This window comes from Rhinolophus sinicus, linkage group LG06 (genome assembly GCF_036562045.2).
Source record: "Rhinolophus sinicus isolate RSC01 linkage group LG06, ASM3656204v1, whole genome shotgun sequence".
NCBI classification, from domain to species: Eukaryota; Metazoa; Chordata; class Mammalia; order Chiroptera; family Rhinolophidae; genus Rhinolophus; species Rhinolophus sinicus.
This window is the reverse complement of record NC_133756.1, coordinates 105742055-105767501: the sequence shown is the minus strand read 5'-3', so window position 1 is coordinate 105767501 and position 25447 is coordinate 105742055.

The following is a 25447-nucleotide window of genomic DNA, read 5'->3' as shown; positions in this document are numbered from 1 at the left end:
TCTGTGAAATACTAATAAATGTACTGTGATTCTCATTATGTATATAGAGGTGTTAGAATTTGGGTGAGGGTGGTATTGATTAATAGTGTTTTTCAAACATTATATAAAGTTTATATATGTAGACATCCTTAAAATGAAAGCCAAGTAAAGTTAAGCTCACTTCCTTCTTAGCTCCTGGGAGAATACACAGAAAATACAGTATTTCTGAAGAGGGTTAAGTGCCCACTCTTCAGAGCCTAACCAGATTATATAAGAATGGAAAGATAATATTACTGATGAGGCAGAAAAAGAGTTAATGAAAGTGAGCCCCAGTGGGACTGCCCAGGCCTGTGTTTCCTCCCCAAGGACTTCCCAGGCTCAGCCCCCCAGAGATAAATTAAGCTGTCCAAACACCCGCAGAAAGAAGAGATAAGTCCCTAACCAGAGTAATCTAGTTTTAAAGCCTGTGCAAACTGCTGGAGACTGCCCGTTGTTTGAACTCTAACCTCATTATAATACAATTAAAATAAAATGATCAGTATGCCCCTCCCCATTGGTTTCTGTATGCATTCTGGGTAAGAACATGCACATAAAGAAACTAGTTATATAACCAAGGGATGTCAATCAAATAACCTCAGCCTATATGAGTTTGAACATCACATCCTTTACTGTAAGGAAATTTACCTACCCTTTCCTATATAAGAAAAAGCTAACCTGAGGTTAGATGAAGTTGTCTGCAGCAATCTGCTTGAAACTCTACCCCCAGCAGCTCTGTCAGTGTTTTTCTTAAACTGTCTAACTTTTAGTCCTTTTGAGTCTTGTGAAATCTTTCACATTCTGAAACAACCAAGGGTATCCAAAGACAAAACAATTATCTTTGTTAAAAAAAAAAAAAAAAAATGCACAGAGGGGTTGCAGGGCCAGGGCTAGAAGAGCAGTTTCCAGGTCCTCAGTCTCATGTGGAAAGGTGCTGGCTCGGTTATTAGATGGCCATCATCTGTAATCAGTTGGCCATTAGCCATTATTGTTTTGTATATAACTGCCCTGGCTACATTAGCAAGCGTGTATCCCGGGCCTTCAGCAAGAATATAATGGTATAAACTCCCTATCCATGGATCCTTTGTTGTTCCTTTCGGCCTCAACTCCTGCGTTCACCTACCAGGAGCGTTCACCTACCAGGAGGGAGCGGGAGCACGGTGCATACCCTGAGAAACCCTGCATTACAAGGGTCTTCTAATTCTACTTCCACATGTAAAGAGCTTGTATGTTGTCACTCACAACAAGAAAAAGCTAGCCAAACTGAAAATCAACAGATTTTCCTGGCGCCATCAGATAACAAGTGACAGGGTAAAACCTCCACTCCAAACTCTGGAGACAATGCTGATACAGTCACAACTAAGATTGGCTTATTTGAGAGAGAAACTGTGGAAGCCAGACACAGGTAGTAACACTTAACAGGTAAATTTGATGAGTTTCTGGAAGCTCATTATGGAAGAGCTTGAAGATGAAAATCTCCTGGGGTTCACAGTCTTAGGGGGCTCCCCATTTTCATGGGGTTTAACTCAAAAACACCCACTAGTTTCTCCTGGTGAAAAGCCTAGAAAGATTCACTCCTGGCTCTGGCAGGGGGAGGAAAAAATTAATCATTTTGAATATGACCAGAGGGTTCTGTATTACAAAGGCCTATTCTCAGGGGAAGGTACTATCAGAGCCTTATCCCACCAAGTGGAAGGGCATTTTTCCACTTGATGCTCACTCCTCTATCATTTTTTTGCTTCAACTAAGGGGAATGGGGAGAAGCTAAAACAAAACAAACAAACAAAAACACTTGTGAAGTTCACAGCTCACCCTACGTGTTCACTAAATGACTGAGATTTAGTCACAAAATTACAGAATGATTCTCTTTCCCCACAATTTACTAACACACCAACAGGGCTCCAATATATCAGTATATTACAACTGAAAGATCTAGAAGACTGACAGCTGGATCTGACCTCCTTAACGAAGCCCAAAGGCAGTAAGAGAGGAAAAAAGAAAACAGGATGCTTGAGGAATTTTAGGCCTCTCAAAAACAAGTTATAGCAAACACTTCACATAACTCAACTCCTAATAAAATTAACATAAATCTTTACAATAAAACCCTTTTAACCTCAGCTCCTATTATCTTAAAAAGCATATCTACCTTTCAACAAGTCAGTAACCAAAGATAGCTGGTAATCTTAAAATGTTGGAGATTAAACAATACACTTGTAAATAACACATTGGTCAATGTAGACGTATTCAGAAAAATACAAACGATTTGGAACTAAATGAAAACAGAAATACAACTTATCAAAATTTGTAAAATGCAGTGAAAGCAGTGCTTAAAGAAACATTTCTTGTCATTTAAGGCACTTGTTAGAAAAGAGGAAAAAATCTACAAATCAATAACCAAAGCTTCCATCTTAGAAACCTGAAAGGAGCAAATTAAATCCAAAGTAAGCAAACAAAAAAAATAATAATCAGCAGATATCAATGGAATTGAAAACAGGAATTCTATGGAAAAATAAAATTTAAAAGTCAATGACAGCAGAAACTGCTTCCATAAAAACATTAATAAATTCTTAAACTCTAACTAGTCTAACCAAGAAAAAAAACGAGATGTCACAAATTTCCACTCTCAGACATGAAAGTCGGGGGGGGGGGGGGACGGGGGAGGGAGGGAGTCCTTAAAACCTTGGTTAAAAACCTATGTGTAATCTCTCAAGCCCAAGCATAGACAACTAAGTACAAAAGCTTACCTGGCAGGCCTCATGGCGGAAAGCTGCTCTCACGCTGACTTGGTGCACTGGAACCTCAGAAGGAAGCTGCAGTTAAAGACGCTGGCTACCCTGGGCCGCCACACTCTTGGTATGGACATATACTTCCTAGCTCAGATGCCTCAATTCAGAAACCACTTTTTCAAAAGCCTTCAGCTGAGGCCTTTCCCAGGTGCCTCTACTGAGACCCTCTTAGGACTTGAAAACATTCTTCTCCCTGACTCAGTATTCAGTCCTTTTCCACTCCTACAGTCTCCCTGGTCCATAAAACTGCAGGGGTCTTGTTAGGCGCTCCCTTGGCATTGAAACAATTCCCACGCATGTACTGAATTTACCTGATCCTTAACTAGCACGATTCCAAGGGGAAAAGTGGAAGGGGGGAACGGGGAGGAATTGGTGTTCAGTTTAAACTTCTGGCTTATACTATCGCAGTAAGTGGCTAAAGGCTAGACTTACATTTTACTTTCATTTTGGCTTGTTACCTTAGCTGACTACTGTGATTTTTGACAGAGGAGCTCTCCAGAGCTCAGCTCAGTTCCTGACTTTCCCGGCTACTGAAATTATGGACATTAAAATGGTAATAAATGAATGCGATGAACAACTCTATGCCCACAGATTTGACAACTTAGATGAAATGGGTCAGTTCTGAGAGACGAAATCTACCAAAACTCACTGTGGGGACAGAGCCAGGAGTGCAGTTTCCAGGCTCTCGGCCTCACGTGGAAAGGTGCTGGCTCAGGTAGTAAATGGCCATCAACTGTAATTGGATGGCCATCAGCTGTGGCTAGTTGGCCGTCAGCTGTAACCAGTGAGCCATTGGCCACTATTATAACTGCTGTGGCTACACTAGCAGAGAATGGGGGGCTAGCAAGAAGATGGTGGCTGAGATATCAAGCATGGATTGAAGCTAGCAAGAGTCGGTTGGTTGGCAGGCAAAAAAACGGACAGCAGGTCGCACATCATATGAATCCAGCCTCCAGTGAGACTAGAGTGGTATGACTCCCCTACCTATGGCTCCGTGGGTGTTCCTTTTTGGCCTCACCATATCCTGCCTTCTTGTGTGGGGAGCGGGAGCTGAGACCCTTCAGGACGTCCTGCACGACACACAAAAAGTGAAATAAGTAATCCAAATAGGCCTAAATTTATTAAGGATATTGAATAGTTAGTAACCTTCCATAAAGAAACTACTAGTCCCAGATAGTTTCACTGGTGAACTCCACCACATATTTCAGTAAAAAATGATACCAATTTTCATCAGTCTTTTCCAGAAAATACACGTATACCTCATTTTAGTGTGTTTTGCTTTATTGTGCTTCACAGATATTGCTTTTTTTTTTTTTTTTTTTTACAAATTGAAGGCAAGACCCTTCACCAGCAAAAATATTATGACTTGCTTTATTGCAGTGATATGGAATCAAACTCGTAATATCTCCAACTATTACCGGGAACACGATTTGCCTTGGTTCTTGTCTTTCTGAAAGGGAGAATTCAGTCAAGAGACAGGAGTGAAGCAAACAACAGCATTTATTTGCAAAGCAAGTCCACTCCCAGCATGGAGAGGGCTGACCCAAGGGTGATAGCAGGCCAACGCCTCTGGGACCCTGGCCTTCTATCCTATAGATGGGTTATCCGCCTCCTCCCCTTTGCGGGCTTTTCTCCCCCTTCTGCAGAGCTCCTTCATCTTAGTGTGTTTGCCTTAGCCCAACCCTCTGTTCTGGCTACTCACTTCAGTGGGTCTGTAACAGGATGCTGGTGACACCACTGGTTACCTGTGGGGACTTCCAGTTTCCTCCACCTCCTGCTCATGCGCACCTTCCTACCTACTCTATCACAAGTATGCCTGGATAAGCACAGGAGATATTTCGTGCCTCATTCTATGAAGCCACCATCACCCCGATATCAAAGCTGCCAGAAAAAGACATTACTTACAGAAAAGCTGCAGACCAATATGTCTTATGAACACAGATTCAAAAATCCCCAATAAAGTATTAGCAAACAGAAGTCAACAATGTACACTTGATATGATGTGATAAATATAGAACTTTACCTTTATGGCATTTCCTCCTCAAAAGCCATGACCACAGTGTAATTAGGAGAAAACGTCAGATAAATTCCAATTGAATGACAATCTACAAAGAATCTGACTAGTACACCTCCAAAAGGTCAGAGTTACTAAATCAGAAGCAAATCTAAGTAACTGTCATATCCAAAAGAAGACAGAAGTTTCAAGGCTTTCTATGATCTAGCTTCTTAAGTCCTAACATTTCACTTCCACCACATTTTACTGGTCAATCCACTCATTAAGGCCAGCCCAGACTCAAAAGGAGAAAAAATTAAAACCTCTGCTGTATGAAAGTCCCTTTTAAGAAGTTGAAAGACAAGTTACAGACTGGATGAAAATATTGACAAACTACATAACTGACAACAGACTAGCATCTAGAATGCATAAAGAAACTCTCACAACCCAACAGTAAAAATCAAACAAAACACACACACACACACACACACACACACACATACACACAATTCAATTAGAAAACAATTAAAAGAAATAACTCAAAGAAGCTATACAGATGGCAAATAAGCATATAAAAAGATACTCAACATCATTAGCCATTAAGGCAATGCAAGTTAAAACCATAATGAGATATCACTACAACACCTAAGAGAATGGCTAAATTTAAAAAATGGTGACAATATCACATACTGGCAAGGATGCAGAAAAACTGGATCATTTATACATGGCTGGTGGGAATGTGAAATGGTACAGCTACTCTGGAAACATTTTGGCAGTTTCTTTAAAACCTAAATATGCAATTACCAAATGACCCAAGTAATTGCATTCCTTGACATTTATCACAAATAAATTAAATTTAGGTTCACACAGAAACCTACACATGAATATTTATAGCAGCTTTGTTCATAATGACCCAAACCTGGAAACCACCCAAACATCCTACAACAGGTGATTGGTTAAACACATTGTAGTATGTTCATACCATGGAATACTAATTAGTATTTTTTTTTAAAAGGAACAAACTATTAAGACCTGTAACAACTTGGATGAGTCTCTAGAGAATTATGCTGAGTGAACAAAAGCCAATCCAAAAAGATAACATATATATAATTCCATTTATACAAAATTTTGAAATGACAAGTGGATGTGGCTTTAAAATGGCCACATGAGAGATCCTTGAGGGGATGTCAATATACTTTTATAGTGTCAATATCAGTATTCTGATTGTGCTATTGTATTATAGTTTTGCAGGATGTTACCTTTGGGGAGAAACTGGGTAAAGGGTACATGGGCTCTTTCTGTATTTTATTCTTTTATTTTTCCCCCAGCTTTACTGAGATATAATTAATACAAATTTTACATATTTAAAATATACAACATGATGATTTGATATACCTATACATTGTGAAATGATTACCACAAATCTAAGTAACATCCATCATTTCACATAGTTGCTTTGTTTGTGTCGTGAGAACACTTAAGATTTACTCTGAGAAAATTTCAAATATACAATACAGTTTATTATCTATCTGTATGCTATATATTAGATCCCCAGAACTTATATATCTTATGGTTGTATATAAATCTACAGTGATCTGAATTCAACAAGGTTTCTGAACTAAAGGCTATTAGTAACAAATAAAGTTTATAACTTATTCCCTAAATCCCATAGCCTTGATTTTTCTCTTCTCCTCACTTTCAGTGGTAGAGCATTCAAGACCCTTCTTCCTCTACAGAACATGTAGATGGCACATATTGACATACTGATGGTTATAGGTACCTCTCTGTCATCCAGAGCAGATTGGGGAAGACTGTTTTGAAACACATTTCTCTATTATCTGATGGGTAAAATAAATGTTGAAATGCCCTACAGCATCTACGTTACAGACGTTAATCATGGACACTTGCCACCTCCTGGCCTTCTCCAAAGACAGCTGCTGGGGAATCAGAAATGGCTTCCTGATCCAAGGGAAACTATTCTCTTGCACGGCCTACAATCTTGGATAATTTTTTGTATGGAAAAAAATAATAATACTGTCAGTGTAATCCTGACTTTAAAAACTCTGAATTGGAAAAAAATACAGAAGGGTACTGAAAACATAAGGTCATCATTCAGAAAGAAAAAAAAATCCCTTAGGTAGCACATTTCAAATCCTAATTAGTTCTCTCAGTTCAGCCATAGATTCAGGGAATAGCTGTGTGAAGATTTAAAATCCCTTCAGATGACAGTCTTTCAACTCAAGGTTGAGATTTGCATCATTCACTGTCTGCCTTGGGTCTGTACCTACGTGGTAATATGGGAAACGTAGGTGGGAGCCAGCTTTGTATATACACAGGTGTAATCAGGAAGTACTGGTACTTAAAAATATCTGAGTAAGCATTTGACCAATGGGGATAGGGAGCGATGGACCAGAGGTTCTTTCTAGGGTATCTGAAGTATACTCCTCAAAAGGTTCTGGCAAGATCGATCCCCAGTTACTCATGGCGGAGATCAATTCCTCCTTCCTTTATGTTTCTCCCTGGTCTTTCAAAAGCCCTAATCCTTGGGATAACCTGCCAGTATCTGGTTTTGACAGAAACCCAGGTTAATACAGTTATGTAACTCTCACTGTTGCTTTCAAACTCAGCTTAAAGACAATTATACCAGAAAAAAGTTTCTGACCTCTTCCTCAAAATTCAAACCACTTTGTTGTCATGAGTCGTTCATTGGACAACCTTAACTTCACAGCCATAGCATTTATCTCAAATTTTAATGGCACATTATTTTGGAAATATTTGTTAGACTATGATATCCATGAGGACTTAGATCATTTGTCTATTATATCCCCAGCCTTACAGTATCTGACACATACATGGGGCTTAAAGAATGTACACTGAAAGAATAAATTACACCCAAAGCAGAAAATATGACAGAATAGAAATTATAGCAGAAGCTATTTATACTTGAAAAATACAAAAAGCAATCTACAATAATCTCAGACTAAAGAGGTTAACTGAAAAAACAACAACACAGGTTTCGAAAGGTTAAAAAGCACAGTGTATATTTTATAAAAATATATAAAATAACTATGGTCAAGAGTTTCATTTCAGAAATATAGAATGTCAAAAAGTATAAAATATCTGAAACAAGAAAACTAAATAAGGGACATGTGATTTATATCCATATACATATGTCCTCTGTATGATATGAACGTGGATAACAAGTTATAGATAAAAGAGAAGTCCAAATGTAGGAACATATTTCCTGTGTTAATTTTTATTAAAACACGAACTAGAGCCAAGTCCTAAGATTCCTACATGTGAGTGTAAAACAAACAAACAAAAAATAAAGAAATGCTAAGGAATAGCTTGAGACTAATGAGGGAATGAAGAAATAAATAAATGGGGAAATAAGGTATTGGTAACCCACAATATTGTATATGGGATAAAAAAAAAAAAGGTGGTGAGATGTTTATTTATTTATTGTGTAGAATAAAACAAAAAAGAGAAAAAAGTATGTTCCAAAGTAAATTAATGTTCAGTGTTCCCAAAGGATTGTGTTTATGTGTAACCTAAAAGTAAATACTACAGAAATTAAAAAAAGAAAAACAATATGGATGAAAAATGATTTGTAAAAAGTAATCAAGTATATGAGCAGCTCAGATATGGAGTATAAAATATTGGTTGTGCTGAATTGCAGGAAAGAGACAAAGGGCACAGAACAAAAGAAAAAGCCAAAGTGAGGAATGAATGAAAAATATCACAGGAGGTCAAAATATTATAGTTGCAAACATATAAAGGACCAGAGGTCACTCTGAAGAAGCCTACAGAGTAAAAATTATAAGAATAAATTATCAACCAAGGAAATAGACATTGCTAAAATATTAAATTAATTTTTTGCTTCCCTGTCTCAGTTTTCACAAAGAAAATAAAGGACAAATGTGAGGAACAGATATTAATTTCCCTTGGGAGAGAAAAGAAATATTACAGGAAATTGTGATCATGCCAGAAAAGGTAATCAAAAATAACGGTTGAAACCGCATAGACAAAGAATATAAAAGAATTCAATAGTCAATGGCCAGTTATGTCTCACTTGTTTCATTGGAGACACCCAGGGGGTGGGGGTGGGAAGCAGGGATAACAAAGAAAACAAGAGAAGAAATGAGGGTTCTTCTGCAGTCAGCCTTTTTCTAAACATAATATTTAAAGGATACAACCTATCATTTTTTTTAATTGAAAAGATAAGAGATCAGCATAAAGAGTCCCTTTCCCTTCTGAAACCCTCAATTCTACTCACATGTTAAATCAGTCACAAGCATTTATATAATTATTATTTTTTTACAAATAAGTTCCTCTAATTTTGGCATTATGTAATGGGATGTTAGGGGGTAGACATGGTTAAGTATTCATTTAATTCTAAAAAAATGTAAATATAACCCTATGTTTATCACAGGACAAATGAACTAAGTAGACTCTCACTTTTCAAAAGTATAAAATAGCAAAGTGAGAAAAGGTCAGAATACTTTATTTTCTGTTTTTAAATACAGTTGTACAAAATGAGGAAATACGCATGGCTTCATTTAAGGCAGAGGCCTTATACCCATCAGTGATTTGGGAGCCAAGGGATCATAGATGAGAGGATTGAGTATGAGACTGGAATGGAAATTTGATGTTAGGATATGTAATGACAGATGAAAAATTCTCTCAATATCAAAACATAAAAATGAGTAATATTTGCATTCAGTTATATAAGTACTATAACCAGGTACTACACTGGTATCTGGGTTCAAGATGTGTTTAAAATAATTTTATATATTCATTCATTCATTCATTCACTCATTCACTGACACACTCAATGAATAAACAGATTGCCTATTATGTGTAATCAACTTGTCAATCTAGTGGAAACAAGGACAAATAAGTTACAGTATCTATCTTTGGAAAGCTTATGTTGGCTTCTGGTCAAGATGGGGTAGTAGGTAAACACTGTGCTCACCTCCTCTACGACCACCTCAAAATGACAACCACAGAACGGCCGTCATGGAGAATTGCCTGAAATCTAGCTGAACAGAAGTCTGGTAAATAATGATATACTGAAGAAACCACCTAGAGACTGGTAAGAGAAGAAGAGACTCAGAAGGACTGGTCCCACACCCACATGTAGCTGTTAAAAATCAGAAGGTATATCTCAGCTGCAGAGGTCCCCCACAAGGAGTGAGGGGTCCCAGTCCCACATCAGGTTCCCCAGCCCAGGGTTCTAGTTCTGGGAAGAGAAGTCTCCATAACTTCTGGCTGTGACAACCAGTGGAGATTATGGCTCACTGAGACAGAGCGCTGCTGGAGTACCCTTCACTTAAAGGGCTCACACACAGACTGACTCATTGTTGGACTCATTCACTCTGAGCTCCAGCCCTGGGGCAGCAGCTCAAAAGGTGCAAAAAACATACAAGAAGGAAGTGAATTTCTGGATTCAGGGTGAGGGCTTGAGGGGCCACTTTGCCCCAGACAGAAGTGCTAGTAGAAGCTGTTTTTCCTTTGTTGAGCTCTTCCCCCCTCACAGCATACAGACACAGGCTGGCACCATATATGAGCCGGCATCAACCTGGTTAACATTGTTATCCCTGCCATAGTGATTCCCTGAGACACCAACCCGCCCAACTGGTGGGCCCACCCAAGCTGCTTCCAGTGGTTTTTCCATACAAATGGCCTGTCTTGGCTATGCTGCAGACTTTCCTGAAAATATCTAAAAGGCTCACAAATCCCCGACAAGCAGCATCTGGTCTCAGCATGCCATGTACCACTTGCTAAGCAGCCCCAAGCCTAGCATTGGCAGCAGCCAGCCTCAGTTCACAGCTTAGCCTTTCCCAGACAGCTTCAAGCCCAGCCCAAGTGCCAACCACCTGCAAATCACTTTGTAGTTCATATCAAGTGGCTTCCAGTAGGGCAAGGCAGTAGCTGACCTTGACCTACACCAGAGCCTCTCCAAAAAGGCTCAGAACCAACTCACCTGGTGGCTAGTTTCAGACCACACCAGAGCACACCCAACCACCTCTACAAACTACACATTCAAAGGGCAGACTTGGCAGGTACCAGAGCTCACTAAAGCAAATCTTGCTCCGTAGTGTCAGTCCCTGCACAACACCTCCTCCACTTAGTCACAGGAAGTTCTCACAACCAATCAGCCTGAGTGTCAACCCTTCTCATTGATGTGCCAACAGCAATCAAGTCTCAACTACAATAGGATACCAAGGAGTCTGTACCACTGGGATGCTCCTCTGTAAACCTACTATGTAAGTCCACTTTGCCAAGACTGGGAGACATTGCAGCTCTACCTAATACATAGAAACAAACAGGGAGATAGCCAACATGAGAAGAGAAAGAAACATGTCCCAAATGAAAGAACAAAACAAAGCTCCATAAAAAGAACTAAACAAAATGGAGGCAAGGAATCAGCAGATGCAGAGTTCAAAACACTGATTATAAGGTTGCTCAATGATCTCAGTAAGAACTTCAACAAAGAGGTAGGAAACAAAAAAATGGAGATAGAAAATACTTTATAAAATAGTAAAAATGAAAACACAATAACTGAAATAAAGAATACATTAGAAAGAATCAACAGTAGATTAGGTAAAGCAGAGGATTGAGTTGGCTATTTGGAAGGTAAGATAGATGAAAATACCCAATAAGAATAGCAAAAAAAAAAAAAAAAAAAAAAAAAAAAAAAATAAGGATAGTTTAAGGGGCCTCTGAGACAACATGAAGCATACCAACATTTGCATCATAGGGGTACCAGAAGGAGAAGAGAAAGAATAAGGGATTGAAAACCTATTCGATGAAACAAATACAAAAAACTTGCCTAACCTAGCAAAGGAAATAGACATACAAGTCCAGGAAGCAGAGAGTCCTAAATAAGATGAACCCAAAGAGGCCACACCAAGGCATATCATAATTAAAATGCCAAAGTAAAAAGACAAAGAGTTTAAAATAAGCAAGAAAAGAGCAGTTATTAATAGTTACCTTTAAGGGAGCTCCCATAAGACTAATAGCTGATTTCTCAACAGGAACTTTGCAGGCCAAAGGGGATTGGCAAGAAATATTCAAAGTGATGAAAAGCAAGGACGTATAACCAAGATTACTCAACCCAGCAAAACTATCATTTAGAATTCAAGGGAATATGAAGCTTCGCCGAAAAGAAAAAGCTAAGGGAGTTCATCATCATTAGACCAGTATTACAAGAATTGTTAAAGGGACTTCGTTAAGAAGAAGAAAATAAATGATAAAAAAATATGAATAATAAAATGGCAATAACTACATATCTATCAACAATTACTTTAAATGTAAATTGATTAAATGCTCTAATCAAAAGACGTGGTGTAACTGAATGGATAAGAAAACAAGACCCTTACATATACTGCCTACAAGATATTCACTTCAGATTGAAAGACACACACACAGACTAAAAGTAAAGGGATGGGGAAGGATAGTTCATGAAAATGGAAATAGAAAATAAAAAAAGCTGGAGTCACAATATTTATACCGGACAAAATAGACTTTAAAATAGTGACTATAATAAAAGACAAAGAAGGACCCAGTAATCCCACTTCTGGATATTTATCTGAAGAAAACCAAAACACTAGTTAGAAAAGATATACGTATCTATATATTCACTGCAGCATTATTTACAATAGCAAAGATATGGAAGCAACCTAAGTGTCCATCAACAGATGAATGAATAAAGAAGAAATGGTACATATATACAATGGAACAATACTCAGCCATGAAACAGAATAAAATATTGCATTTACAACAACATGGATGGACCTACAGTATATTACGCTGAGTGAAACAAGTCAGACAGAGAAAGATGAATATCATATCATGTCCCTTATATATGGATTCTAAAGAACAAAATAAAGGAACAAACAAAACAGAAACAAACTCATAGTTACAGAGAACATTTTGATGGTTGCCAAATGGGAGAAGGGGTTGGAGGGGCTTCTGTTATTCTGTCTTTGAATAACTATGGTGTACAGAGAAAACTAACATAATATGTGCATTAGCTATATTTTAATAAATTTTTAAAAGAAAAAAATAATAAATGCAAATAAAGCAGTTGGACTATTTCATATTTGATGTGATAACATTATATGTAGAATTCTTGACAATGTTAAATCAGTTTTTAAAGAATTTTAAATGGAAAGAAAACATCTTTACTTTTACTCAGGAAAAAAGCAATTATTTTCATAGAATACCGCAATCTAAGATTTGAGATGCTCTTGTAAGTGCATTTAACATATTTTGCAATATATGTTGACAGGTGGTCATCCCGTCTATGCTTAAAAATGTTTTATTGTCATGTTTCAAAATAGAATTGGAAAGGAAGTGGATCAAGATAATAAATTGGTTATGAAAAAAGTTTCATATCTTAAATACAAACAGTTAACATATTTCCATTCGTCTCAAGGGGGTAAAATCATGCTTGCAATAAAGGAAAACACGAGATTTGTGAAGAAGAATTGAAGAGTACTGATGTAAATGCTTGGGAAAAGGGCCACTGAGTTGGAGAGCATGATTAAAAGAGCTGTGGTGCTTGGGTGGAATCCAGCCCAGCAGCGCAGCGGCTGCACATCTTAAACAATCTGTTACTGATTATTAGTGGTGGAAAACCAGGTGTAATCATCAGTGTCCTTTGTTAAAAATGCATGAATCAAAATTCCAACAGCTTTTTCATAATTTGTCAGAAAGTGAGTATTGGCTTTCTGAAACTACTTTTGATGTTCATTAGAATTCAAAGAATTATGTAGCAATAAAGGTCACTGGCATGTAATACCCAGAGACAACTTAAATTTTAGTTTTAATCAGCTTTGAAAAGATTTTCCAACATTTAGAATTTGGCTGTTACACTTATGTAATAGAGTGTCTTGTTAAGCTGAAATGAAAACTGATAAAACCTATGTGTAGCGTTATAAAATAAAAGATATACAGGAATGGAGATGGGAGGCTAAGGAATCTCTTGAGATTGGTTTAGAAAGAGGGTTTCATCTCTCATCACCTGAGGTTCACACATTTACCAACATATTGGATAGCAGAACCCCTACAAAAGTCAGATTGTATGGATTGATGACAATGATACAGGCTAGTTAGCATGTCCCTAGGTAGACAGGGAGGTCCCTGGTGGAATAAACAAAGACAGCTATATCCTAAAACTTCAGGTTTTGAAATCACTCCTTCGCTCCAGGACATAATGTAACAAGGCCTTGCGATTAATAATAAAATTCATTTTGGCCTGATAAATGGAGCTGATCTGCTGGATGAAGAGTGGGTTACTTTGCTAATTCCTTTAGGATGGGCAAGCAGAACAAACCTGATAGACGAATTTCATTAGAAGGCACCATTTCCCTTCTTCAAACAAGTTCCCTTCTTCAAACAGCTCCCCTTCCCCAAGCAGGCAAGGGAAGGTATAAAAGTAAGAGCTTTTGCTTCAGTCATGGGGCACCCCCATTCAGGACCCTTCCTGCTTGGGAGCTGCAACCTCTTCTCCTGCCTCTAATAAACTATCCTCTTTTTAAAACTTTTTGTCTCTCCCTGGTTTGTGTTTCCATTTTTCGGCTTCATGAGACGCGATCCCGGCCCACACTCAGAAACTGCCGGCAGATCCAATATCACCTACATCAACAATACTTAGAGTAATAAAAGAAAAGAGACTGAAAAAGAAGGTATTTGTTTTGGAAATAACAGAGTGGATGACCTCAGAATCCAACCAAACCTAACCATTCAATATAGTACATACAAGTAGATTGTATACCTTATAGGGAAGTAGAAAGACAGCACAGCATTAATTGAAAGAGGTACCTTGCTAAATTTTGTATTTGAACAATTATGCTATAGAACTTCTGTTACAGACCTGTAATACAGAGAGACAAAAAAAAAATCCTGTTACAAATAATGATTGGCCAAGCAGATTCTGTGGGAAAGTCTAGCTATACTTGACCAAATATCAGATCATCTGAAAAATCTTTCTCAAAATGGAGGTGGCTAGATTAGACTATTAGCCCCAAGCAGCATTACTTGGCAATAAGGAAGGAGTCATAACAAGAACAATATTCTGTCTTGGAACAATTCTATAGTAGCAGTACCGATTCGAGCTGGAGAAGAAGCAACGTGACTCTTCTCAGAGGAAAGAGCTCTCACTCTTTTGTGTCCCAAGCAACCAAAACTGTGAGTTTATGGCTCTTTAGTCCCAATTCTTTCCAGAAATAAAACAGTAGGTATATCTTTATTATCAGAAGTAAATAAGCAGAGATCTTTACTGTGGTAGAAACTGAATTTCATCAGGCTATGGAAGAACAATAACTAGAAAAAAAATTGAAGACCAGTTTAAAATACCCCTGGAGATTCCCAGAAGTACTTGGAGGAAGGTAAATCTTCAAGGGTTTTTTAAATGAATTGTAGGGGCATAAAACTATTAAAATTTATAAATTAAAGTTTAACATATATGTGTCCTATTGTCTAGTGAAGTCTGGGAGATTTAGAGTATGTCTTAGTCAGCTACTTTTGAATATTTCAGAGAAAAAAACTATAGTTAACATTCCAATCTAACAATTATTTCTGCTTGAAATCTAAACCCCTGGAGACTAAGTTATCTGTTCCCTGAATGAATAAATGGCTTACAACAGAAAATGGAAGTAAAACCAGCTGCTCAAGCAATAATAAATACTAAATGCCCACTGAATGCAATGGTAGAATAAAAGAGAATACTTAAATATTAGAATGCTATATGTAACATAACGTGCAGGGGAGTCAGGATGTTTTATGAAAGGATTGGACATTAACTGATACTGGTTTGCCATCCGGCTATAAGAAAGTAGAATACTAGGAAAAATATAGGGAAAAATTTGTTTACAGGCACTGAACAACAATCATCACAAGAATTTAATTCCTAAGAGAAGAGAAAAGACAAAGTGAACACTACAAATGCTCTGTTTTCATGCCATAGTTCACTTTCCTGCATGTGTTACAAGGAGGAGAAACACAAGGTACAGTGATCTTGCTGATGGGCAGGCATAAATTGCTGCTTGGGGAGGCTGACACTGCTGGAATTTAGAGAGCAAAGTACTGAAATGGACAGACTATATAGAGAAAGAACATGGGCAGTCTATATAAGATATCACATGAGTCTGTCAAATACAGATTGAGCTTGTGTTGAATGTAACACCAAGGGATCAAAAAAATAATTACCAAGGGGATGTGGCTGAGCAATTCAAAGCTTACAAAGGGTTGGGAATTGTTCAAGTCTAACCAATCAAAATGGAAAGAACTTTTTCCACATCTAAGAAGAAAAATCCAAGATAGATCTTAGGGGGTAAGATCTTAGTAGTAGGGCTAAATTTGACTTAGAATAAAGGTTATTGTAGACCTGACCTAACAAACTAGAAAACAAGCTACAAAAGCATTCAAGCTAATCTGCAAAGAACAAACTGCCCAAACTTTAATACTCTTTAAATGAAGGCCACAACATTCAAACTGCCAAAAACATAAATTTAATAATGTCTAAAATTCAGTAAAAACTTACTATACATCAGAAGAAAGCAAGAAACTGTGAGCTATAAATGAAAGTAGGACATCCTGAAATGTCAGAGCTATGGGAATTAGACACAAGATCTTTGAGAGGAAAAAAAAAAAAAAAGCTATGATAAATGCAGTAATGGATTTAAAGTAACATATAAGCAAAATGAGGAAATTGAAGATATGAAAAGGAAATAAGTGGAACTGTAAGAGACGAAAAATGAACTATATCCAGTGGGGGGGAAAATACACTGGAAGGATTTGAGAGATGAGTAGATTTTGCAGAAGAGAATACTAACAACAGAACGCATATAAACAAAAAACTACAACAAAACCCTAAACAAAAGGAGGAAGAGGAGAAGAAGAAAATATAGCAAATGAGCAGAACCTCATTTATAAGGCTCACAGTTTTGGTTGCTTGGGACACAAAAGAATGAGAGCCCTTTCCTCTGAGAAGAGTCACATTGCTTCTGCTCCAGCTCAAATCAGTACTGCTCCTTTAGAATCATTCCAAGACAGAATGTTGTTCTTGTTACTACTCCTTCCTTACTGTCAAGTAATGCTGCTTGGGGCTAATACGCTAATCTAGTAATATACTATCAAGTGGTATAACCCATGTGTAGTTGATTTCCAGAAAGAAGGAAGCTGAAAAATATTCGAAGAAATAATCACTATTTTGTTTTCAAATTTATAACAAATTATAAACTCAGAAATCCAGAAAACTTCTCAAATTCCAGCCAGGGTAAAGAGAATGAAAACCACATTGAACATATCATAATCAAATTGCAGATGTCTAATAATAAGAGAAAATCATTAGAGAAGTCAGAGAGAAACAAACATTACCTTTTTATACACAGGGGTACACAGATAAGCATTATCTCACACATCTTGACCAAAGCTATATAAACCAGAAGATAGTGGAATAGCATCTGACAATAGTGTGTGGATTAGTTCTGCTAAATGGATCCGGGGAGTTAGTAGATTTATTCTAGAAGACCTATACATATTGCTGAGAAGAAAAGGTATCACTTTCTCTGCATTCTACAAATGCTATGACAGACAGGCACACTCATATACAGAGGAATAGAGTGTATATCGTGGAACCAAAAATACAATTCCACATGCTGAATTTTAATTGTAGCACATTAAGGTCAAGATGTGCCCATGTACTTGACAATCTCAAAAGAAGATTGCTCTGACTTTTTTTTTCAGTTCTTATTACTCAATTTTTCATCCTAAGAAAATATAAAAGAAATAACTGGATAAAGGTATAGTAGTACATGTTCTTCCCATGGGGTTTATTATTCAAGGAAACAGGCCTTTTTAGGGACACTTTTGAAACCAATATGTCTGTTTTTGGAGAAAATATCAAACATTGCCTAAATATGTATCGGACCTCAGGCTACATGCACAGGATAAAAGGATGAAGGCACATCCTTCCCCCTTTTTGCCACACTTCGCTTGGCTTCTTAGAAGGTAAATTTAATAATTCAATAATCATTCTAAGCACCTACTGTATTCTGGGCAGTGCCATAGGCATTTAAACAGGGCCATCATGAATAATTACCATGCCACACTCTGCACAGGGCAGTTCATCAAGATGGCAAATTCTGCTGAACACCCTGGTGTGACTTTTGTCAACTGGGAGGAAGAGGCATGCTTTTATTATTCTGACATCTCAAGTGCATCTATTTCAAATTTGTTTTTGTCCTGGGGATGTCCCTTTTTCTTACGCACATAATGACATTTGTTTTGACACTTGGTAGATGACTGTTTTGGTTCTGTTTATAAAGCCTGGAAACCTGGCAGTGACTGTATCCTGAAAGGGGTTTTTTTTTGTTTTTTTGTTTTTGTTTTTGTTTTTTATAAAGGAGAGCTCATGTAACAACGTTAAATATGGTTAAAACAGAATTTTATAAGAGAAGTTGATCTATTTTTTCCACTTTACATCCCATAGCAATAATCAGTTAACAGCCCCCCTAAAGGGTATTTACAAATTTCAATAATTAAAAGACATTTTTAAAACTCAGGTCTTCAGTAAAACAAGAGAAGGGCTTTTGTAAGAATTACTGAGCTTCACTGTGCAAACAGAATGCTACATAGAAGCCTATATGGAAAAATGCATATATTGCAGTCTGGTAATTAGTCAGAACTTAATACTGCTCAAGGGACACATGAGGAATCATGGACCTACCAAATTATTGGATGATCCGGTGGGGTCAAAGTCAGGAACCATCTCTGCCCTATTATGTTCAACTACTGGAACTACCATTCGGAGGTCAGAAGGCTGCAGCTGCTTCTGCTGTGTACCCCACTGCTGCCTTTTAAGCCCATTAATCTAGGAATGAGATCATGGAGGACTGAGTCTAGACGCCTCACTTGTCTCTAGACTTTTGTGTCTATAACATTGCTTGATAGTAGAGACTGCAACTGGAAGCTGACTTCCGCCTTGCCTCACGACTGCCTTCCAAATTTCATGTCAGTGCATCTAATTGGTGGATCTGATTCACATCCAGATGCCTAACCCTCAAATAGTCTGGGAGACAATGTTTTCATTTTGTTGATGTTTGCAATTAGAAAGGAAATGGCATGTGAGTAACAAGGGCCAATCTGCAGTTGTCTACCACATTAGTCTTCTGAATTGCTTTCGTTGACGAGCAGTGTATAAAACAAACAAGGCCACAAAAGGGGTTCTGATATACAGAGGGTGCCAAGAAAAGGTATATACATTTCAAGAAAGGAAAAAATATTGTATTAAAATTGTGATACTCAATATATACCGATAACAAAAGATGAATGCAAGTCATGTGTATACCTTTCTTTGGTACCCTGGGTATGTCTAATCAGTGTTGCTAAATAAATAGTTTCGACTTAGTGTGGATCTTCCCCTATGTTCTCATATTCTTTTTAGTAACCACAGTTTGAATATAGGCTGTAATCAGCTGAATGCCTCTTGGTCAGGACTGTCATTACCAACCACTTTATATTCTTCATTTGTGTTTAGTTTTTTTCGTTGCTGTCATTTCCTTTTGTCTTGCCCAAAGTTGACTTTGAAATTTATTAAAAGATTCCTGCAGTAGGCTTTAGTTACCTTCACTCTATTCTGCATACTATTGTCTATTGTTTGCTCACATACAGAGATAGCATTGTGATCCTAACACATGCTTCCTTTTCACAAGCTGCTACAATATAATTGATCATTCTGTGTGTTTCTTTGTGACTGGCGAGGGGGCAAACCAAGAATGGAGAGCCTAGAAAGATTTGCCTTCAAAAACTCCCCAAAGTCACCCAAAGTAGAGGCTTATCTCATTTAATTTTGATCCAATTTACCACAAATTTCATACTTTGCTGTTTTAATCTCCCATAAATATAAAACACATACATTTAAAAATATTTTCCTCTTAAACCATATTTCATCACTGAGTCTTTGGAGAAGGGAGTATTCTGATGAAAAAAAAAAAATATATCACTAGGTTAAAAAGACCAAGTATCCTTAATGAGAGAATTCTGAAAGGACCTGCTGAGAAGTGCAGTGCTCAATGGAAGAATGAAAAGCCCTGGATTCAGAATTGAGACCAGTCTAGGGCTTACCTGGAGAGTGGCTTTCCTTTTCTTCCCATCAGAGATTGAGAACTTCAAGTGCTCTGTGTTGAAATAATTATACATCTCTCTAGGTGAGGCTCTGGAATAATTAATTGCATTCATCCCATCAGAGCAATAATTTAGTATTGCTTAGAGCAACAATTCAAGTAGCAATTATAAAGATTAAAAATGGAATGAAAAAGTTAAATTTTGAGAAATATATTTAGTGGGTCATATTGCCCAACATTTCAAACCATGATACAAGAAACTAATATGTTCATCTATTTCCCCATAGAAAACCTATTCTTTTCAATTTGGTTTTCTGTAGGACAACAGCCCTTCCAAATTAGGTCTAAGAGTTATACTGATAGGGAACAATACAGAGGAATTATTGACAGTGCACTGATTTCAAATGCAGTCTAATTTTCTGTTGTACATTTTTAGTGGACATATTTCTGAGTTTGACAATGTGTGTGGGGCATGTGGCATGTAATCTTTACCTTTTTCTCCCCCTTTTTTCCCTTGCCAATAAATCATCAAAGTTGTCTGTTGCTGTTTTCTAATGTCTGTATATCACGGTTCAGTGAAAATAGACTTCAGAAACAACAACCAATTTTTTCTTTTAGTCCAACTGCCTATGTTAAATTCTGTTTTTCACCCAATTCCACAGCTGCAATGCTGTACCAGGTGAGTGTGTAGGGGGAAGGTATGCTGTTTTATGAGAGAGGTTCCTCTCACTTCACCAGTGCCCCTCAGGAAAATCCTTTGGATACAAGATGGCTTCAGTTAACAGAAGTATACTCTCAATTTGAAAAGTTCTCCAGCTATTCAATAAAATTAAATGTTTTTATTCTCTAGAATCTGAGCGATATTGATGAACTTGCAAGTGATTAGCAAGCAAGATGATCAAGAATTTATCTAGAAATAGTCATTTACAAAGCAAATTAGGGCTACTTGTTTTGATTAAGTGGATTGCAGTGGAGGTGAGGAATTGTCCTGTGCAAACTGCTTTCGGATTTGGCTTGTAAATTTAGAGCCTCAAATCTTAAGGTAATCCCAGGGAAATCACTTGCCTTATGGAAGTTATTCAAATTTCCAATTATCCTAATAATGCCATTTATTGCAAAATAAAAAAATATTTTAGAAGAGTTGAATCCAGAATAATGCATTGTATATCTCTTTATTCATTTTTAATCTAAAATGTTCTTCAGCCTTTCCTTGTCTTTTATAATTTTAACCTATGTTTCTGAAAAAAAATTGTATTTTAGTATAGTTTTGGATTTACATAAGTTACAAAGATAGGATAGAGTTTTCTCATTATCATGTATCCAGTTTACCTTGTTAAGATTTTACATATTATATTTGTCACAGTTAGTGAATCAATATTGATTGATAAATTACTATTAACTAGGAATACATGCTTTATTAATGTTCCTTTCCCATCCCAGGATACCTTCCAAAATAAAACATTACATTTACTCATCATATCTCCTTATACTCTTCTGAACTATAAGTTTCTCAAACTCACCTTATTTTTAATGATCTATCATCTTGATAATTTTGAAGAAAATGGTCAACTATATTGCCAAGTCCTTCAATTTGAGTTTATGTGATACTTTTGTCTGATTATACTGGGGTTATGGGTTTTTTAGAGGAAGAATACAGAGGTAAATTACCATTATTACCTAATATCAAGGGTACATATTACCAACATGAGTTATCACTGTTCATGTTAAGTTTGATCAACTGGCTGAAATAGTGTTTGCCAGGTCTCTAAACTATAAAAGTGTAAAACTGTAAAGCACCCCAACCGTTCCATCCCCTACCCACACACACACATATACAGGCACTCTCCATATGATACTCTTTGGAAAGAAGTCACTATGCACAGTCCACTCTTAAGGAGTAGTAAGTTATATTCGTCCTCCTTGAGAGCAGAGTACTTATATACGTTATTGGAGTTCTCATACAGGGAGGTGTGTCTGTTTTACCCCACTTCTTTATTTATTCAATCATTTACTTATATCAGTATACACACATGCATACGAGGTCAGACAATTAAGTTCGCGGACTCATCCTAGAAAAAGTGCTATATACCTGATTGCTGAATATCACTACTGTCACCTTCGAAGTACTCCCCTTGGGAAGCTATGCACTGATGCCAACTCCTAGTCCACCCTTCAAAGCAATTTTGAAACTTTCTCTGGAATGGCCACCAGAGCTCTCATCATACTACCCTTGATGTCCTGAATGTCATCAAAATATCTTGCTTTCAATATTTCCTTTATCTTTGGGTAAAGAAAGAAGTCACTGGCAGCCAGATCAGGTGAGTACGGAGGTCATTTCAATACAGTTATTTGTTTACTGGCTAAAAACTCCCTCACAGACAGTGCCATGTGTGCTGGTGCATTGTCGTGATGCAAGAGCCATGAATTGTTGGTGAAAAGTTCAGGTCGTCTAACTTTTTCATGCAGCCTTTTCAGCACTTCTAAATAGTAAACTTGGTTAACTGTTCGTCCAGTTGGTACAAATTCATAATGAATAATTTCTCAGATATAAAAAAAAAAGGTTAGTAACATCGTTGCAACAAGTTCGCGAACTTAGTTGTCAGAGCTTCATATTTATTTTTACTTTAGGTTATTATCTATTGCTACATTGTTTATTTTGTTGGTAAATTTGTTCACCTTTGGCTATTGGGAGCTCTTTCGATTGCCTCTTGTGTCCCTTTGATATACCTCTATCATTGTGGTTGTTTGTTTGTTTAGCATTTCCTTACATCTGGCATTGAAAGATGCTCTGGCCGTATGTTGAATATTCCTTGGCACAGCACTAGAAACTATACAACTAGAACAAACCATTTCTCAAGGAGCCTAATTTTTCGTTTTTGTTTCTTTTTTTGTTTTGTTGTAACTGGAGAGTGGTAAACCTTGACATTTTGAAGAGTATAGGCTGCTTAATTTGGATTTGTGTGGTATTTCCTCATGATTGTATTCAGATTATTAATTTTTGGCAAGAGTACCAACCACAGAAATGTTCTCAATCCATCATATCAAAAGTTACATTATGTAGCTGGTTCCCTTACTGGTCATGCTAACTCTGATCACATGTTAGTTTGTGCCAGATTTCTCCACTAAGAGTCTTCACTGGGGAGACACTTTGAGATCACGTAAATATCCTATTACTCATCGAACTTTTATTCAGTGATTTTAATATGTATTGATGATCCTTGCCTGCATGTTAAATTATTCATGTGAAATAGTTTTGTTTCTGTTTATATTACAAATTTTTCTTCCTTTTCCTTGTTTATTTTAATGTTTGTTTTGTATTCAGATCCCTGTTAAAATTATGCTTATACTTATCAATTTTAGTTTGAAATGCTAATTTATCTAACTTTTAATTTGCTATCCTAGAGATTGAAGGGCTTTAAAGTCAACTACAAGTAGCAGATGGTGCCCAGTTTCAGGAAAAAAGAAGAAAGAAAGGAAAAAATCTGTAATAGTTACAGCAAACACCTTAACAGTAAGTTCAAGCTGAATTTGGACATACTCATTTGGTACTATGACTAAGGTTTTTCTCATTTCAAAGGGAAATGCTTATAAAAAGAATTTCAGCTTTTAATTTAGATTTCCTGTAAGTTACATACTTTAAAAAATCATTAGAAATATAACAAGACTAATTTTATATCTAGAAAATGCAGAATAGTACACTGATTTTGTTGGAATTTCAAGTTTTAGGAGAAAGATTTTGTAGAGGTACAGTTGAAAAAATTACTATTGCCTTCTTCTTCTTCTTTTTTTTTTTTTTTTTTATACTGGCCTATGTTTAATCCTTCTTTTGCCACTATTAAATTCTTTTTTTTTTTACAGGATTTATTTATTTTTTCAATTAAAATTTATTGGGGTGACAATAATTAGTAAAATTACATAGAGTACAGTTCTGTAACATATCATCTATATATCACATTGTGTGTTCACCACCCAGGGTCAGTTCTCTTCTTAAACACTATAAATCACTTCTTACTACTAACAAAACTGTTTTCCACTCAAGAAAAGGAGTATTTTATTGACAAAACTGATTAAAACTTATGTTCATTTCCTCATATATTTCCTCACCAAATCCAGAATCCTGGCTTCAAAATTACATGTACAGTTGACCCTTGAAAAATGTGGGGGTGGGGCCACTGACCACCTGCACAGTTGAAAATCCACATATAACTTTGACTCCCTCAAAACTTAACTACAGTCAGCCCTTCATATCTACGGTTTTCATATCGCCAGATTCAACAACTGCAGATCAAAAAGAGTATTTTCAGTTCAAAATTGGGAATCTGTGGCTGTGGAGGGCTAACTACTGTACTAACAGACTGTTGTTGACTGGAGGCCTTACCAATTATACATATTTTGTATGTGATACGTATTATATACTATATTCTTACAATAACTTAAGCTAGAGAAAAGAAAATGTTATTAAGAAAATCATAAGAAAATACATGTACTGTGTTTATTGAAAAAAAACCACACACAAAAAAACCCATGTATAAGTGGACCTGTGCAGTCCAAACCCATGTTATTTAAGGGTCAATTGTACTATTTTCCCCCTAAGGCTGTAATTTTAAAAGAAAAATAAGCTGTCCTATCTTTCCACTGAGAAACTAATATGAAGCCTTGACCTAAATTGAAGCTTGTAGGATCAAAGTCAGATGTAGTAGAAAATTTAATAGAATCTTAGAGGAACCTTCACTATTTTTCCAGTCAAAACATTTTTATTTTAGAGATAAGGCAAACAAGTCTTGGAGAGTTTAAATTTCTTACTCAATACCACATACCGCTTATATGCCATTATGCCAATTCCTTACATAGTGCTTCAGCCACTGCTCTGTGCATTTATTGACATTGTTAAACATTTAAAGGCAATGCTGCAAGAGTTTATGGAGTTCAAATTTCTTGAGGTCACCACAGTGAAACACACATACACAAACACATGCAACATACTCTGAAACATTTTTATCAAGATCCACTTTAAAGGTAGAAGAATGAGATGGGATACCTCAAGAAGGCCATATAGATATAGATGTAGATAGGGATATAGTTATAGGTAGAGGTAGAGATATAGAGACATACCATGTTTCCCTGAAAATAAGACCATAGCTTATATTAATTTTTGCTCCAAAAGATGCATTAGGGCTTATGTTCAGGGGATGTCATCCTGAAAAATCATGCTAGGTCTGATTTTCTGGTTAGGTCTTATTTTGGGGGAAACACGGCAGGCATAAATGTATATACAGAGGGTGCCAAAAAAAGTACACACATTTTAAGAAAGGAAAAAACTGTATTAAAATTGTAGTATGATGAATGACTCTAGCATTCATTTGATTAACGCCATCTTTTGAGTGAACATCATACTACACATTGCTACTGTAATTCAATTCAATTTAGAAAAGTAATACATAGATAACATCTCTTAAAATGTGTACATTTTTTGGCACCCCCTGGTAATACAGATATATAGATATATAAAGATATAAGAT